The 19,657-nt window shown below is 31.0% G+C and overlaps 1 pseudogene; it reads left to right on the top strand.

Annotated features, from left to right (window-relative positions):
* Window positions 1-16,615: 16,615 nt before the first annotated feature.
* On the top strand, window positions 16,616-17,104 carry LOC149060885 (uncharacterized; annotated as a pseudogene).
* The last annotated feature ends 2,553 nt before the right edge of the window (window positions 17,105-19,657 follow it).

Genomic DNA, 19,657 nt, shown 5'->3' with positions numbered 1-19,657 from the left:
GACCATCATAATATATAATTCACTCACTATTTATTCGTCAAATGTACATAAAATAACTGTGATATGATATACTGTACATCGTGATCACCAGCATTCTGCAACACGTTATAATTTCTAGAATAGCGTCGCTACTGATCGTATACATATAATATGAATACTATTAGTAGGTATGGTGAAATCCATAGGTAGACTATAGGCCCGGCACATGTGTAAATTGTAAGTTTCTATTTAGGAAATGACACTTAACCAGTGGCATAATTTAAGGCGATGGGAGTAAATTAAGCAATTGGCCCATATAATTTTATGTACTGTCTTATTGTTTGAAAAAAAACAAAACAATGTGGATACTAAAAAATCATTGTCAAGATAGTGATTAATATTATTACTATGGTTTGTAGTTTAAAACTTAGACGTGTTTGTCTTCAATATATAATATTGATTAAATACTGAATAATATAATTTATAATACAATATAAATTCTCAAATAAAATAATCTCTTATAGATATATCCGCGATAAAAAAAAAAAACCTCTACAAAAGAAGCCATTTAAAATTTTTTGATTTTTCAATTACATTTTAGGTATTATATTTTGTATAGTAGCTATTAATTGGTTTGACCCTTCTAGTAAAATCTAAAATGATGCCAAATGCCAATCAGGCACTGGACTGAGATACCCAATATGTTACAATATGTTACTGTACTCTGCAGTAAATTTATCATTTAGGATTTTATTAATTAAACATAATACAGCAATCACACTGTCTCCATTCTCCACTCACTGTCTTTTATTACTCCTCTTCCTTATATCTTTTTTTTTTTGGTGGTGGTGAATCGTGGCGCTACGAGGAGTACATCGCCCTTGCGGACAGTCCTTCCCCTCGTACCCACATCGTTTATTAACAACAAACAAACAAATAATAATCTACAACGAATAAAGGCACTATCCCTCTTAGCTTCGCCTTCGGCGCATATTTTGCTTAATTTCTAATTAAATAGTAACTGTCTTTCGCGTTCCTCATCCTCTCGCTTTGAAAGCACTTGGTGGCAGTACCTCTTTACCAAATCCCAGTTGCTCTCGGACTTGATCGTGTAACCGATCATTTTATCCGGCTCGAAAACGCCCCTAATCCGCCCTTCAAGCTTCCTTCGTTGCCTCCACCAGCGATCGCATCGGAATATTGTGTGTTCTGCGTCATCATCGTCTACTTAACAGTCTACGCACCTTGGATCTTCTCGCTTCTTGAACCTATGTAGGTACTGACCAAAACCTCCATGACCCGTCAGCACATGTATTAGATGGTAGTCGATTAGACCAAATTTCCTGGTTGACCACTGCTTAACCTCCTGGGTGATCCTCCATGTCCACCGCCCCATTTCAGCCGCTTCTAACTCCTCCTGCCATATCTTGTAGGTTTCCTCTCGCTCTGTTGCTTTAATTTCTTTTTGACCGGGTTCTGTTATTTTTGTATATATTTTCTGCTTTTCTCTGGGCAGTAAGTACACCAGAATAAGCCCTGCTACCATCATTATCGCCGCCATGGAGACCATCATATAGAGATAGACCAACGCCGCCCTTAATAAGTGATGGCTCTCAGTGGACTTTGGATTATGTTTACGTTGGTTTTATAAACTAGAGCGTCCGCCCTAACTGGAGCGGCGTATAACAATTGACTATTTACCACAGTCGCTAGAAGCTGTCGTTTCCGCTGTTTTGAACCGCCTACATTTGGCATCAACCTTGATAAGGCCGATGATACAGAGGATGCTTTCGCCGCGACAGTTTCCAGCTTCTTGTATCCCAAGGCTCTACTTAATTGGACTCCTAGGTGTCACACTTGTTCCTTGAGTTGGACTCCAAGGTATCGCACTTGTTCCTTGAGTTGTACCGGAACTCCTCTGATCACAGAGATGGGTTTTTCGTACCCTCTTTTAGACCTTTGCATTATATCTTCCGTCTTCTCTATAGATAGCTTAAGGCTGTTCGTATCCATCCAACTAGCTACTCGCTCTAAGATTGTATTCATAGTTTCCTCTATGATAGGTATTGTGAGCTATGTTGCTACTACGGCTACGTCATCTGCAAAGGCCACAAGTGTTGATGACGAAAATCTAGTTGATTCTTCAAAGTCTGCTCAGAGGAGATCGTCGTACATCACATTCCACAAGAGTGGCCCGAAAACCGACTCCTGTGGAACCCCGCATGTTACAGTCTGACATCCTTCCTCACCGAATTTTACCACTCGGTCGCACAAGTAATTGCGGATGATTTCCAGAACAAGACTGCGCTGTTTTAATTTTTTTCCCACTTTGCCAAATTAAATGCATTTGCTACATCTAATGCCACTACCGCGCAGAGCCTCCTCCGACGACACGGTCCCTCTACTGTTTGCTTTACAATTTCTGAGACATTAGTAATAGCATCTATTGTAGACCGCCCCTTCCTGAACCCATACTGGCGTTCGCTCAAGCCGCCAATGCTCTATAGATATGTCTGTAGTCGTCACTTAATGATACGCTCGAATAGCTCGCCTACTGTGTTGAAGAGGCATATCGGTCGGTATGACGATTGCTGCTCTAGTGGTTTGTCTCCTTCCTGAAGAAGTACTCATTTTGCGGACTTTCACGTCTTAAAAAAGAATCTATGTTTAAGGCACAAGTTGAATATTCTACTTAGAGTCTGTGACTTCCTCACCGCTATTTCCATAATAACCATGTCTGGTATACCAGATGGATCTGGGGCCTTACCCAATGGTATTTTGGAACTGACTTCTATTACTTCAGCCATGATTACTTCTGAGAAAAATTGTTCTGAAAACTTTGGTGGCCACTTTGAGATCGCTTCCTGAGGAAACAAGGTATCTACCTACTATAGATTCTAGTCTGCCGGACAGTGTTAGTCCAGGAATTGCTCTTCTTACCATCAGTTTTTTTGGTCACAATTTTATATGGTAACCCCCACGGATCAGTTTCCACCTGATTGCATAAGTTATCCCAGCTCTCTTTTTTGCTTTTCTTTATTTCTCTCTTCAGTTTTTTCCTTGCCTCCTAATATTCTAGATGTTTTATTTCTTTTTGAGCCAAGTTTGCATTATTGCAACTCCTTTTGTATTTTCTTCTGGTTGCTAGGCATATTGCCAAACTCTACCTTATATCTATATATCTAATTAGGACAATCCCTCCTATATAAAAGTTCTTATCTGCAGTTTCGCGATTGTACTTCGTTAATCCTAATTTACAATAACTAGTTTCTTTCGTGATAGTATTTGTTTAATCATATTAGTATATTACATTTCTTAATTGTTTACTAACTAGTACGTTCGTACTTACTACTTATGTTTATTAATACAGCACTTCCTATGTTAAATAGAAGCTCATGACCTCATTTTTAAGTAACCTATTACTTTATTAAAAAAAAAAAAAAATTATACATCTTATAATACTTATAATACTTATATAATTTAATTTTTACAATTCACCTAATGTCTTATTCAGTAATTCATCTACCAAATTCTTGATCAACAATGCGTTTATGTAATTCAGGGAAATTTTATTTTGTTTGTACAATTGAAAAATTATCTTACCTATCATTAGGTAGGTACTATTAAAATTAATATAACTACTCCTAGATAGACTAACAAATTCTATTTCATCTACTTTTGTTTGGAAAAAATGTTGAATTATGATTATCGAATTCTATTGATCGACGTATAACATGATCTTTAAAATGTTGGTGATTTTAGAAATTGTATGGTTATTACTTTGATCTCCTGGACCGATCTTTCGCCACTCTGATTCGACCCTGTCTCATTTTTCGAAGTTGATTGTTCTGAATTCGAATTTGGTTGACTTCCTCTTTTCTCATTGTTATACATTAATTACCTACACACTCCAATGTCATGACCTAGTTAATGGTAATATTTACAAACAATTATTTTGTTATTTTGCCTGTTACTACTTTCTACTGTTTGCTTATGAATACTTGCTGACTTTGAATATGTGGAAATATGATGTGGTCAAAACAATTGTTTTAAGTTCTTTTGAGTTTATCCTAAGTAGCTATTTCCTTAAACCAAACAACTTGAGCCACTTTAATTGTTAGATTATTGCATCTAAAACCTTGAATTTTACATCTTCCACTGTTCGAAAACACAAATTCTGACGATCTTATAAAATTATGTAAGCCTTAGAAGTCCTATTTTTCAAACTTTGGTAAAATTCAAAGGACTGCTTCCTAAGAATTAATGAAACAATGGAAAACAATATATTGTGATTTGATGTTGATTATAAACATATTATGTAATAACGAAAAAACGTTGGAAAACAAAATTTTATCATAAAACAATGAAAAACATTATGTTTAATGTATTTTCTACCTTTAAAAGTATAATATTATTAATGTTCAATGTTGGTGATAGTCCTATTAATCTATTAAATGGGAAGAAACATAATTTATTTACACCAACGCAATTAGTGCAGTTCTTAAATCATATCTTAAGTAAATTTTTATTTAAAAAAGGATCTTGGATGAAATTCATTTGCTGAGTTTCAGAATCTAGTACCTAATGTATATCATTGTATCTAGGCTAGGCGTGGTCAATTTGGGTCTGTTTCCAAAGTTTAAACTGTCTTGTTGAATTTTGAGAGTGTTACCAATTATTGGTACATAATTAATTAGCAGTAACTAGAGATAGTAGGATAGTAGGACTAATATTTTAAATCTTTGTCAATTCACAATCACTGAATGTTTCGATCATTTATTTAAATTTAATAATAATTCTTAATTTTTTATTATGATAGTTAGTAGCAGGTTCGTACGATGGGAGGGGAGGGGGTCAATCCTGTTTTAAATTCAATGCTGTCTAACCTTTATACCACTCAACAATTTTTTTTTTTTTAAAGCCATAACGTTCCTTTATTCACTTTAAAGCTGAATTAAGTACTTTCTGTAAATAGCTCAAATAAAGAGTCAATGGAGTCGTTTAATATTAAGAATAATATTTTATATTATATATTCTGATTTGCAATAAGAGTGTTCTATACCGACTATACTTAATGTTTGGACTGTTATTTTTTTGTAATGTGAGTAAAAAATATATTTATTAGTTAAAACATTAGTTAAGTTAAGCAGAGTAAAATTATTTTCCATTTAAACACAATTTTTATTAAATGTATACATATTATTAACGCTGTTAAGCTGATTTGAATATATACTAGGTATTGGACCCAAAATACAAGCCAAGTTTCCCACCAAAGCAGAAAATATCCGTGTGTAGATTAAGTAGATTCTGTAATGGATCCATATCATCTATATCTGCCAAAACTTTCTGGTTTCTGACTTGGTAGGGATGAGTGTCATGTTTTTCTTCAGCATTTTCTCTGCTCGATCCATCACTATATAAAACATTGGATTCACCAAACCTACACATGGGCAATAAGTTATTTTTTTATTTGGTTTACATTTTGGCTTGTATTTTGGGTTTATTAATCGGAAGTTATTTGAATCGTTGAGGTCAAACTTGAATCGTCTGCCATTTTTCTTTAAATTTTCTTCGACTAATGAACGGATATTTTCTGTGTCCCTGTCCACTTGGGCATAACGTTCCACTATCCACTGAAACTCTTCCAAGCTTAGTGGGCTATTATTTTTCTTTGCCCATTTGCTGACTGAGTACCACCTTGAGAGTCTCTGACCATTCAATCCACACATGTTAGCCGCTTCTTCCAAGAGAAATATATTCAGTCTCAGTCCTTCTTTCTTCCATTCAGGCAGAGATTTCAAGTGGAACTTCAATCCAGGATTAGGTACTAATGAATAATAAACCATACGTGACCGGATCGCCAATTCCGTGTGTGTTAAATATGTCCTTTTTGATTTTGCTAGGGCCCCTTCTTCATTTCCATCATCTATAAACACGTCTTGCTGCCGAGGTAAATTTCTTCTACATTGACATGCCATTATTTTAACTTCATTCGTTTGGTTAGGTTAGTTTTTAACATGATGGGTATTAGCTTCGATTATAAATACTAGTATTTATAAAAATATAATGATTTGACGTAATCGGAAAACAATATTCGTTGCCATACCTATAAAAAATAAATATATGTATAAAAATCTCGTGCACAATGTTTGTTACCAAACTTCTCCGAAACGGCTGGACTGATTTTCATGAAATTTGTTGTGTATATTAAGTAGGTGTCAAAGAGTGATGTAAACTATTTTTCACACCCCTATTTTTATTTTAAAGGGTGGCTCATACAGGGATTTTTTTAACCTACGACAATATTTTTTTTTTATACAGTGTTCGTTGGTTACCAAACATATTAAATTATTATTATTATTTTTTATATTTAATCGCTGTTTCATATATTTGATTAATGGCCGCCGTTGTCGCCGCTGTCGTCTGACGTATTTCCATAGATATAAACATAAATTTATTTATTTAGTTTAATATGAACTTTAATTGTATCGATTTGTGTATTTTGTACAATGCCAGCAAGACGCAAGGGGTCTGATTTGGCCCGTCGAACGACCAAAAGTACAAGCATGCGAGATAGAAGAGCACAAAGAAGAGACGTACAAATCCAACCAAACAATGAAAATGTACGTGTGAACATGGTGCGATTGCGTGAGGCACAAGCTGAACAAAATCAAATAAGACGATTAGAAGCGCGTCAATTCGTAGTTGACACACGCAGAGCAAATGACCGATAACGCCAACATTTATTTACATCCAATTCATTCCTTTGTCTAGCATTCGAGTATGGGCCCGATATTGAATATTACGCTCATTTGAAAGTAGAGATTGGTGCTATGGACAAGGAATGTCCACATTGTAATGCGCTGAAGTTCAAAAATGAGCCAGCTGGTATGTGTTGCGCGTCAGGAAAAGTGCAACTACCGGAAATTGAAACACCACCTGAACCATTGAACGGTTTACTTATCGGTAAGGATCCAGATTCTAACCTGCTCCTGAAGTCAATTCGAACATTCAATTCATGTTTCCAAATGACATCGTTCGAAGCAACAGAAATAGTTAAAAAATAATGCTGCAAATGGTCAACAATTTAATTCAACATTCAAAATCAAAGGCTAAGTTTATCATAGGGTGGGCTCATTGCTACCAATGCCAAACGAACCATATACATTTTTACAAATTTACTTTATGGGCGGTGAGGACTCCGAAAGTGTACTTGTCAATCGCGTGGATGCACGTTGTAGTTACAATAACCTTAATTCACCTTTTGCCAGACGCATATATACTCGTAATTATATAATTAATTTAACTTAATTATAATTATTATTAGTGACAATAGTGACATTATATGAATATTAATTTGACATTCTCAATAGTTAACTATACGCTATGATCTCCAAAACCACTCATAAACTACAAATAAAAAAATAAATTATTTTCTCATAGATACATAATAACTAATAAGTAATAACACTATACACGGCCTACGAAAATGCCAAAAAAAAAACTAATATGCGGGCAACGCCGTGTCGGGACAGTTAATGCATATATATAAGATTCGGCATGGTCAGCACTACACGTCTACACATGCTACTATAAGTAGTAAATACATGCAATAATTTTCACGATTTCACTAATTGAATCACGGGTTGAAAATGCACAAGGTTATATACGTGGTAGTTATGGCAAAAGTCTTCTCCGAATTGTTTGGAATACCAACAGATTATTTTGGGTATATTTATATTGGTAATAATACTATGTGTATTTATACATTAATCACATATATTAAAATAATATTGTTTACTTTATTTTTGCTGTGCAATTTTAAAAATACCTACAATTTACTGCATTTTACTAACACACCACTTATTCAATAATGTTATATTTGAAAGAAGGTCTCTGTCCTCAATCAACATACATATTTTAAACAAAAATTGGTTGACTATATACCAGTGCCGCAATAACCGGGTGTGTTGCGTGTGTCAAATACACGGTCCCAGGGCCCAATAATAAAAATTAAAAAATTTATAGAAAGAAATAAAATAAAACTATTTTGTTATAATAATTATTATTAATACAGATTGAGCAATAGATCGGTTTTGTTTTGTACACAACATTATTGTACATTAACGTTTCTTATTCAGCCTAAATAACTGAAATTAAAAATAGTTTGGTAGTTTGGTTGCAATTGATTAAAGCGCGTCATGCGAAGGAGTATTGGTAATAACTCAAAATTCCAAAGTATGTTTTCAAATTTGGAAAAATTAATTTTATAATAGTCAATAGGTTAATTTTTCAATTTTCAAGAGGGGTGAGGGCCCATTCATTTATTTACATACGGGCCCAAAATGGTGTAGCTGCGGCGCTGCAGTATAAACCCATATTATACGTTTAAATGTCTAATTTCAAATAATAACGTATTGTGCATTTTATACAAAGCTTACATTACCCGTACATTTCGTCATAGACTCTTTATCACACTTCATGTTATCATACAATGTTTTGTTCTCATATATCCTATGATTTAGGTATGTACCTACATTTTGATTTTTAAATTATAATTTTTATTTATCTATCAACTCTATAATAGCTGGTTGCCTTTTATTCTAATAAATAAAATATTTAGGTGTTCTGATAAAAATATTAAATTCAAAATTATGTAATTCAAAGCATTATTTCGTCAACTTATTGTTTACAAACACATATCATTATAATATAATCAATATATTATAGAATTGTATACCTCATATTTTGTTCTTTATTATATAATTGATATTTGATTGTGAATTTTTATATTATTTGTACTTAATTTAATTGTATCTGTGTCACTACACGATTTTATTTATATATATTTGTATTGTAAATGGAGTTTTTTTTTCCGTCTATAAAGATAATAATAATAATAATATTAATCGCTCTACTCAAAATCTAAAATGGAAAGTATTTAAATTTGGGTAAATTTTCTCACTAAAACTTTTCAAATCCTTAAAACAGTACATACACTTTTTGAAATGTTCACTTTACCGTCATCATATTCATGTAAATCCACACTTGAAATTTAAAGAAGTGAGTAGCACAAATTTTCTACCTCAGATTCGCCTTTAAGGTGTACTCACGTGTTCACCCGTAAGGATTAATAACAAGTAGTATTTTCCTGATGTCCCCTGACAGAAGGACAGATAAACATCCTATCTATAAGCAGTTTATTACTCCGGATTTCCCGGAAACTTCTACCGATGCCTAAAATTCATCCCTAGGTACTGAGGCACAATAACGTCTTCCCAAACTATCAACATACATTCCTTAACTATATGAGCTGTATCACATTGCTTTGATATGTTGCACAATAGAGTCTTATGGAACGCATGTATTACTTAAAATATGGTTCAGATAGGAAGTCACCATATTATGCATTCTCCGAGTCATGGAAGAGATAATGAAATGTTATAATCTCCATGAAAGTTGTTAATCATAATTTCCCGCTTTACTTTTAAAGTTTTATAATGCGGAACGTACATATGTTGATATTATCGTATAATTGCTATTTTTTTAATAGTATGATATTATTATGAATTATGAATATCTAACATCTAGGCTTGTATATATAAATAGTATTCTATTATTTGTTATCAATATTCAATTGAGTACTATAATTATTTTTAAATTACAATACAATATATATTATGATAAAAAAATTACATGTATAGTATAATATACTATATTATTTAATCATTTTAATCAATGCAATGACTAAAAATAAATATAATATTGTGTTTGACAACTTATTAATGTGTATTTTATTATTAGGAGTCCTTTCTTCGTCCATAATCCTATGTAATAATAGTTTATACTTAACTTATATTTTGTGATTAATAATTTATCAATTTATGATGGTTCGTAAATGTTGTGTTTGCTCCCAAGCTAATAAAAAAGGCATTAGCATGTTTAGGTGAGTCTGACGTCACTTAGTGAAATATATAAAATAATATACTAATGAAAATTGTAGAAAAACACATTTTATACTTTTATAACAGAGTTCCTCTATCTGATCCTACTCGTACAAAATGGATTAAAGCAATTGGTCTTAAAGAATCTATACCAAATAAATTGTATTTTGTGTGTGAACAACACTTTGAAGAAAATGATTTTCAAAATTCAAATGCATACACAAAAAAACTAAAACCAACTGCATTTCTAACGTGTTTGTTGGTAAACAAAATATAATACTTTATAATTCATTAGATTTATGACTTTTAATTACCTAGTATAAAATTAATTAAATATTTAAAGGAAAATAAACCAAGTGCTGTAATAACTCCATACATTAATAATGATGAATTGAAGTTAAACTCAAAGCAGTTAACTTTTAGCTCAAGTTCTATTATATCGCCTGGCATTAATAAAGATGAATCAGTTAATGAGTTAGTAAAAGAGGTATTAAATGTATAGATCAGTATTATTTCATATTTATATTTACTAGTAAATAAATTATAAATTAATAGATATTTTTTATTATTATAAAATTAGGATTATTATTACATCAATGAAAATAGTATTATGTTAACACCAAAAAAAAATAATAAACAGCGATTAAATATTGCACAGATACCAATAAAATATACTACCTAATAAATTATTTATTTTAACCTAACTATTTTGGTGGTAATTTTAAATTTAAATTATTGAATTATATTAATTATATTACTTGGTAGTCACTAGATTTCAATAGTGTTTGTTCCATTTGTGATACAAGAAACCATTTGAAAAGTTTAAAAGCATACTATGAGAATAAAATTGCTGAAATTTTGGAAAAAGAATCTAAATTACTAATTGATTGCTCTTGTGAAAACAGTGAAACAACTAACAATCTACAAACTACTGTCCAATCATCATGGGGTTAGTTAAATAATTAATCTTTAATTCTTAAAGCTTTTAAAATATATTATTATTGATGATTGTATGTATATTAATTTATTTATTAGAGTTGACTCCTAGAAGTAAGGCAAAACGAGATATTTTATTAGACCATTCGTATGAGTGTTCACCCGGTAAGCTTAGAAAGAAGTTTAAATCCACAATCAAAAAACAACATGTGACAAAATATATTGCAAAAAAATGCTCTTCGGAAATCAAAACGGAATATAACACAAGTTAAAAAAGTAAAAACTTTGTTGAGAAATTTAAAAATAAGATGTGGTTTACAAGAAAAAGTATCTTCATTCATAGAAAATAACTTCTTATCATCAATTAATGAAATTGTGAATAAACTCATACAAAAAAAAAACATTTTACCCCAGAGTTAAGAAGCATTCGCATTAACACTAAACTTTTATTCACCAAAAGCTTATAACTTTATACTTAGTGAATTTGGACAAAGTTTACCACTTCCTAGTACTTTAAGATCTTGGTACCATGAAATAAAAGTAGAAGAAGGATTCACTGATGAATCATTTAAGTCACTAAGAATTAAAAGTCAAGAGTATCAAGCTAGCAGTTAAACCCTTTTTTGTTCATTAATGCTAGATGAAATGCATATAAAAAAACAAATAGAATGGGACGGACAATTTTGCCATGGATTTAGCAGTATTGGTAAAGATTACGAGACATCTGATCCTACATTGAAAGCAGCAACTCAGGTACTTGTGTTGTTAGTAGTTGCATTAGATTCTCACTGGAAGGTACCTATTGGATACTTTTTTCATAAGGGTATGACTGCTCAAGACACTGCTAACATTGTTAAGGAGGCATTAATAAAGTTGTTTGAAATTGGTATGTATATATATTTTAAAAATATTTTTTAAATTAATATATGTATATATATTTTATAATTATAGGAGTACAAATACCTTCTCTTACATTTGATGGACCAACGACACATATTAATATGGCTTCAATACTTGGAGCAAAATTATCATCTAAGAACATGAAAATTGATTTTCCTCATCCATCAGATGTCACAAGAACAATAAAATGTATTTTGGATCCTTGTCATGCTTTAAAACTAATAAGAAATACATGGAGTTCAATGCGTGTGATTTACAACCCAGACGGTAAAAAATTTATTGGAGCTTTATTGAACGTTTGGTTACCTTACAAGAGACAGAAGGTCTACACGCTGGCAATAAACTCAAAAAATTACATCTAGATTGGAGAGAAAGACCAATGAAAGTCAATATTGCGGCGCAGACACTTAGTGCTAGTGTAGCTGATGCCATTGATTTTTGTCATAGTTTAAATTTAAAAGGATTTGAAGATAGTGAAGCTACTACAGAATTTATTCGAATTGTTGATAATTGGTTTGATATTTTAAATTTTAGGAATCCACATGGTCGTCGACACAAGGCACCAATGAAAACATCCAACAGACATATTTGGGAACCTCTATTACAAAAAACAGTGGAGTATATGAACAATTTGACATGGGGCTATGATAAAAAACTTATGGTAGAACATAAAAAAAACAGGTTTTTTAGGAGTAATTATTTCATCCATGAGTATAGTTAAAATTTTTGATGAAATTACAACAAAAAATGATTATTATAAATATCTCCTTACATATAAAATATCACCATATTGAGTTGTTTTTTAATGCAGTAAGAGCTAGGGAGGCTGGTGTGTGAATCCAACTCCACGTCATTTTAGTGCGACATATAAAAAATTATTAGCACACCACCAAGTTAAAACATCGGTTGGCAATATAGAAGCCATAGATAATACCCAAATATTATTTGTTACTCGAACTAAGACACAACGTTATTCAGATACACTAGTTGACCCAAATGATACCTTAAACATAACATATCAAAGTAAGTTTGATACAGATTTTGAAGACAGTGATAGTTTAGTTACTGAAGAAGATATCTGTAATCTGTAATACCTTACCAGAAATGAATGATATAGAAGCAAATTAACTTATCTCTCTTGAGATGCCACCAAATTACTTTGTTTTAAGTGAATATATGGATAATGCCATTGGGTTAATAGTCGGATATGTAGTTCGAATGGTAGGTATTTAGTTTTATTCATAATATTATAATTGTACTTAAACAAATAATATATTTTAGATCATAAAATGGACATGGGCGGTGATTGGGGGGCTTAGCCCCCCCCCCCCAAAACAATAATAAAAAATTATCAAACATTTTTCATAGTATATAATATTAAAATAGATACTTATTTTACAACGATTAACAAAATCTTGGAACTTTACAAAATATTTTTTTTTCCCGAAATGTTGTCAAAATAAATGTCAATATAATAATAATTATTATACCATATTATACCTAATCGTCATCGGTGTGCACCGGCTGACCGTCGCGACGGATTGTTATCGCATTATCGCAATGACAAAAATAGAAATTTCCAATAAACATTATTAATGTGCCGATTGCCGATTGCTGTTTCGACCGTTTCGTTTTTCGTGTTGCGTCTTGCGTTGTTGACTGTTGTTGTAAACTTGTAAATCGTAATTTCGGTCGAATACTCGAATATAATATAATATTGTAAATATTACCTACACGTGTCACGTTGTACTTTTCGTTGTTGTTATACCTATTTGTATTTTGTAAAACTGTGTATAACTTTGTATAACTGTGTATTACTGTAACCTGTAGTACTTCAGTAATTTCATAAGTGTTTTATTTATTTATTAAAATGTCGAATTATTTTGAATTATTTAATATTTAAAAAAAACCTAAAGTTCCTGAAAAAACTACAGTACACTCCGACGGCGACTCGTCATCGAATATTGATTTTGATTCTCCGCGACTCCATATTAGTGATATAAATGATTTGGGATTGGGTAATATTAACTCTGGTCCATCACGTCCAATTATGAAGGTAGATATTATGTATTTGAGATAAATATTGGCAATATTGCTTAGGTAGCTTATTTTTTATTAAAGTAATTTGCATGCTAAAATGTATAGAGTGACTATAGTGACTACTACTTTTAATTTATGCTCCAGTCTTATCCAATGACAAAATTTGGTCAATAAATCCGTAGTTTTAATGCATCATATTACGACTGCTTTGAATGGCTTGAATATAGTATCATCAATGACGCTTTGTACTGTTTTGTTTGTCGTATTTATGGTTCTGGGAACAATACCGAAGATACATTTACCAAAATTGGTTTTAAAAAATGGAATAAAGTAAACATTTTAATAATTAAACAATTTTATTGAATACATTTGTTTTATTTATTACGTTTAAATTTAATACAGCTAAGTGGTTCAAGAGGATCTAAAAAAGGCCATCGAAGTAGACTTAATTCTCATGCAACAACAAAATATCATCTGACTAATATGGAAAAATGGCAGTCACATAAAAACATTGAAAAAACTGCAGTTTTGGTAGTGTAATGTCACAGGTTTCTTCTCAACATAAGCTACTTATTGAAAGTAATCGTAGATATATAAGAACTTTGTGTGAAGTGACACTGTTTTTGTGCAGACAAGGACTAGCATTTACAGGCTCCCAGCTCCATGAATCAAGGTATGAAATGGAAAGTAATTTTTTTTTATTAATAATTAAATTAAATTTATAATTATATTTAGGAAATTTTAAAGAAGCCAGTAATATGATATTTAAATTATATCCTGAATTTGCCCAGAAATATAAAGAGAAAACAAATTATACTAGTCATGGAGTTCAAGATGAGCTTATTAATATTTGTGCAGGTTTATTAAATGATATTATAATACAAGAAGTTGAAGAGTGAGCATATTTGGAATAATGTGCGATGAAGCTAGGTAATAAATTAAAAATGTTAATTGGAAATTGGAAATTTGATCAATTAAAATTTAATTTGATATTTTCAGGTGTTTTAAAGATGAGCAAATGGCTTTATGTTTGAGATACTGCAAAGGGTTAGAAATCAAAGAAAGATTTATTGGTTTCATTGATTGTTCATATAAACAAGATGCAGAGACTTTAAGTAAAACTATGTTAGATTACCTCAAGCAATGTAATTTAAACCCTCAATTGGCAATTATAGCCCAGTCGTACGATGGGGCCAGCGTTGGGGCGATATAATGGTGTCCAAGCAAAGATTAAAGAAAAACATCCGTATGCAATTTTTACACACTGCATGGCACACAAAGTTAATTTAGTAGTTCTAGATATGTATAAAATATTAAAGGTATGAATTAATTATTTTAAATTGCCTACCTATTTATATTTTTATTTTTAAATAAATTTGTTTTGTTTTAAAATAAAAACCAATTTAATAATATTTCAAATGTTAAATTACAGGAAACCAGAAACGTTTTTAACACATTAGAGGCCCTTCATATTCACTTTTCATATCCAACTAATAATAAAAAATTAATCGATATTCAAAATAAGTTGGCTGTTAAAAAAAAGCCAATTACAAGGTTAAGCAACACACGGTGGAATTGCCGTTATAGAAATTGTGAAGCTGTAATGTCCAGTTTTAAAGCAATAGTAGATACATTAATAAATGAGATTAAAAATGAATCTGATAAAGATGTAAATGAAGCAATAGGTAAATATTTTGATTATTGTATTTAATGTTTTAATATATAGATTATTGATACTTACATAGGCGCCGACTACATAGGGGCTCGGGGGCCGCAGCCCCCATTGAAAAGATGGAGTCAGGGCTCAGCCCCCATTGAAAAGATTGAGATTTGAATTTCCCAAATCATGTTTACAGAATAATATATCCGAGATTCGAGAACATTGTAAATGTTAAATAAATTAAAGTAAATAAATATTTTTAATTTATTTTGTGTTATACTACAGGTAGTATTTATTTTATCATATTTTACATATTTGAATTAGTTTAAACTAGGACTTTAAGTGACTAAAAATTTGAGGGGAACCGTTATTAATGAAAAATTTTGAGTGTTCCCCTGATTTAAAATTTAAGAGGATACAATTAAAAATATAGATATAAGTAGTCCACTTCCCGCGTCTCTACTCTTTAACCACATATTTAAATTATTTTGAAGAGCAAAAGTTAAGGCTAATATGTAGCAAATTCGGCCCCCATTGGCATTTACAAAACCTGGCGCCTATGGATACTTACATTTAGTTAATTTGAAGTTAATGTGTACCTCTTCATTATTATTTTTCAGGAATTATAACCAATATGAGGAAAGGACAATTTGTTGTATATTTGTTTCTTTTACATAAATTTTTAACAATAATTAATATTTTAACATGCAAATTGCAAGAAAAATCTTCAACTCTTGGAAATTCAGCAATTATTATTAAATCTATAATCAAATCCTTAGAGGATTATAAAACCAGTGAATGTTTTGCTGAAATTTGGTCGGATATATATAAATTTGCAACAGTCAATAATATATCTATTGAAAATCCATTCCAAGGTATACTTTAATTAATTGATTACTTAACTATGTTATTAATAAAAAATGATTATTGTATTAATTATATTTTAATTTAAAATTCAGGAAATAAAAGAAATAGGAAAGAACCAAATGATCTTAAAAATTTCATTGTCACTGCTAGCACTAGTGCACAGTACACAGAACCTACACAAAGTAATGTACAGACAACTGAAGATTTCTACAGAATAAATGCGTACTATGTAATTCTTGACACACTAGTTACAAAGTTAAAAGAAAGATTTTCGAAAGACAGTTTACAAATGGGCATATCTGTTGATAATTTTTTTCAACTAAAATTTGAAGAAAGTCAATTTTTTATTGATCATTATCAAGTAAATCTTCAGTTTTTAGTTTTATGATAAAAGTCATTAGTACATTTTAACTATTTTCAGGGATTATTGGATTTATCGAAATTCAATATTCAGTCAGAGATGACCGTAGCAAAAAACATCATCTTGCAATCAGGAAATTAAATAAATTATAATACAATAAAACAAAATATTTCTAAAAGTGTGTTTCCCAACTTATACAAGCTTCTACAGGTACCCATAGCTATACCAATCAGCTCGGCTACATGTGAGCGAAGCTTTTCTGCAATGCGCAAAGTCAAGACATGGCTACGCACGAGTATGCTGCAAGAAAAATTTAATAACTCTTCAATATTGTACATTGAAAAAGATATCAATATCAATATTGAGAAAGTTATTGATATATTTGCTAATAAAAATAGATTTATTGTATTAAAATAATAAAATATTTATTATATAATAAATTAATAATTTTTAAAGTGCATAATATTATATAGTTAGTAATTCATATTTAGTAGTTTTGTAATTTAGTAATTTAGTAGATGATGCGTACTGAAGAGTGAAAGCATGATAGATATTAGAGTGGGGGTGTGGGAGCGAAGCCCCCACGGCTTACTTTGCAAAGCAACATTTAACCCCCCCTCAAATTTGATCAATTCTTCGCCTATGAAAACGGATCAAATGTACAGATTGTAATGCAGCTTTGTATAGTGGTAATCTGCACGATAATAGAATCAAGTTAATTCTACAAAAGACTCGAGGTGGACATATCATTCCTGCACCAGATGTCATTACAGTTTGTCGTACAACAGAACTGCTTTATAAAAGAGCCATACATGATATCGCTGAAATGAACAATTTTGATTTTGCTCAAAATCTAGCTGCATCCGTCTTTGGACGACTTGTGACTCATCAATTATTCTCATCATTGGATAATCATAATTTCAATACAGAATTCAACCACACAACACAATTAATAAAAACAATCTCGCTATGTTATATTAGAATAAGAACATTTCATGAAACCAAAAGAATAAACAAAAATATGAATGATATGATAGGTGAAAATAAAAGGAAAGTACTGTCGAGGTTAGCAATTTTTCAAAATGTGTAAAAAAATGTATGTACAGTAAAATGGCAAATGCTTCATGTAATATGTAAATAGTAATAGGTAGGGCTAGGATTTATATGCAATACAAAATTGTAAAATATGCATTTTATTTACCAAAATATGCAAAAACAAATTTTTATTATTATTTATTATAATTCATAATTTATTATTATTACTTATTATTAACTCATATTATTACATGTAATATTAGTTTTATTAGACGTTACTTGGCACTTTCACTTAGAACTTTCGGCATACTGGACACTGTTATTAAAACCATTCAAATTATTAAGTATAAACGTCCGCACATTTACGCAACAAACGACGTACTAATACAATTTTTCTGTGCTATCTCACTGTATAACAATGTGTAAGTAATTCTACCGGTCGTCCGACCAACGATAAGGTATCAAACGGATATTATCTGACCTAAGATAAAATAGGTAGTATTTATGCTATATATTTACAAAAATTCAACGGATAAACCAAAAACTGTCGGTTTCGTGAATTACCATTTAAAATTAACAATAACTTATAAAAATTTAAAAATGTTAGTTAAAAAATATCAAATTCTAAAAAAAATTATGAATATGCAATTATATGCATTATGTCCAAAATATGCAAAAAAAAATTGGTCCGATTTAAACGAGAATAAGCCAAATCGTGAACAAATCTGACAACCAATCAATTTGGACTAAAGGAAAAAAACATGCAAATGCATATAAATCCTAGCCCTAGTAATAGGTAAGTAATCATAAAGACTTGGGTAGTAAATCATGAGAATAATAAATTAAGAATTAAAACAAGTTTAAAATAAAATAAAATGAATAATAGTTGTTAATTATTTATTATGATTTTATACAAATTATATGTTATCTCCGAAACCAGAATATACTGTTTTTATCAATAGTTGAAGTTGGTTACAATTAATGTGAAAAATCAAAACGGAATGCAAATGGCGGCTCGCATATAGGACCGTTTTACATGTATGAGAATTATACATAATACGCGTTCCATGTATTTAGTTCAGTGGGGAAAAAGCAGGAGGAGCTTCCTTTCCACCATTCAACAAAATAGTTGCTTTTCCAGAGAAAGCAACAAAAATTTCTGTGCATACTAATTGTAGCAAGAAACATTCATCAAAAACGATTTGACTATTTCAACAGGAGTATCCTAGAAGAATATTCGTTCAGGATCTGAATCAATGCATCTAGTGGTATAGTGGAAAGGGGTGTTTAACCCTCAATTTTCATTTCACAATCCTAACTACTCCACTGAAAGCATCTAACGACTTAAAAATAAACCTGACTGCTCAGAACTTTGTTATATTATTGTCATTAACTGAGTTAAAAAGCTATTCTACGATATAATTTGTAAGATAATTTTTTCAGCGGACTATGATTGACAGTTAATTCACTTACATCACGAGATGGCGAAGTGAATAGTTGAGTAGAGTTAAGTAACCCATTAAAAACAATAGTCATAAAAGGTTCAATATCAATCATTCGGGAATCTTTTAACAGTTGTCGTTTTGCGGCTTCTGGCATATTATCTACTATCCTTATGTTTTTCCAAAAGACTTTACTGGTTAGTTTGTTGGAAAATTACTAACATAACAGCAAATAAAAATAAAAATACAGAACTTCCAGATACCAAGACTGTCATTTCTTCTTCTACTTTGAAGCTCCACACTCGAAGCCAGATTATGTCTGCTCGACAGCAGCCTGTTTCTATTGCATCTTCTTCCAAAAGTGACTTAATGGAAATTATTCTTACTATTCAAACCTCTTAATCACTAAAAATTGAAAATATTCTTAAAATCCTTAAAAATGATCTTTCCAACAAATGATGAAGTCTCTAATCTTCTCGCTCAACGTTCAACA

Source organism: Diuraphis noxia, unplaced genomic scaffold (assembly GCF_037042655.1).
Source record: "Diuraphis noxia isolate RWA-SAM2 unplaced genomic scaffold, SU_Dnox_SAM2 contig0001, whole genome shotgun sequence".
NCBI lineage: Eukaryota > Metazoa > Arthropoda > Insecta > Hemiptera > Aphididae > Diuraphis > Diuraphis noxia.
The sequence above is the reverse complement of the archived record's forward strand: the minus strand, read 5'-3'. Positions and strand labels throughout refer to the sequence as shown.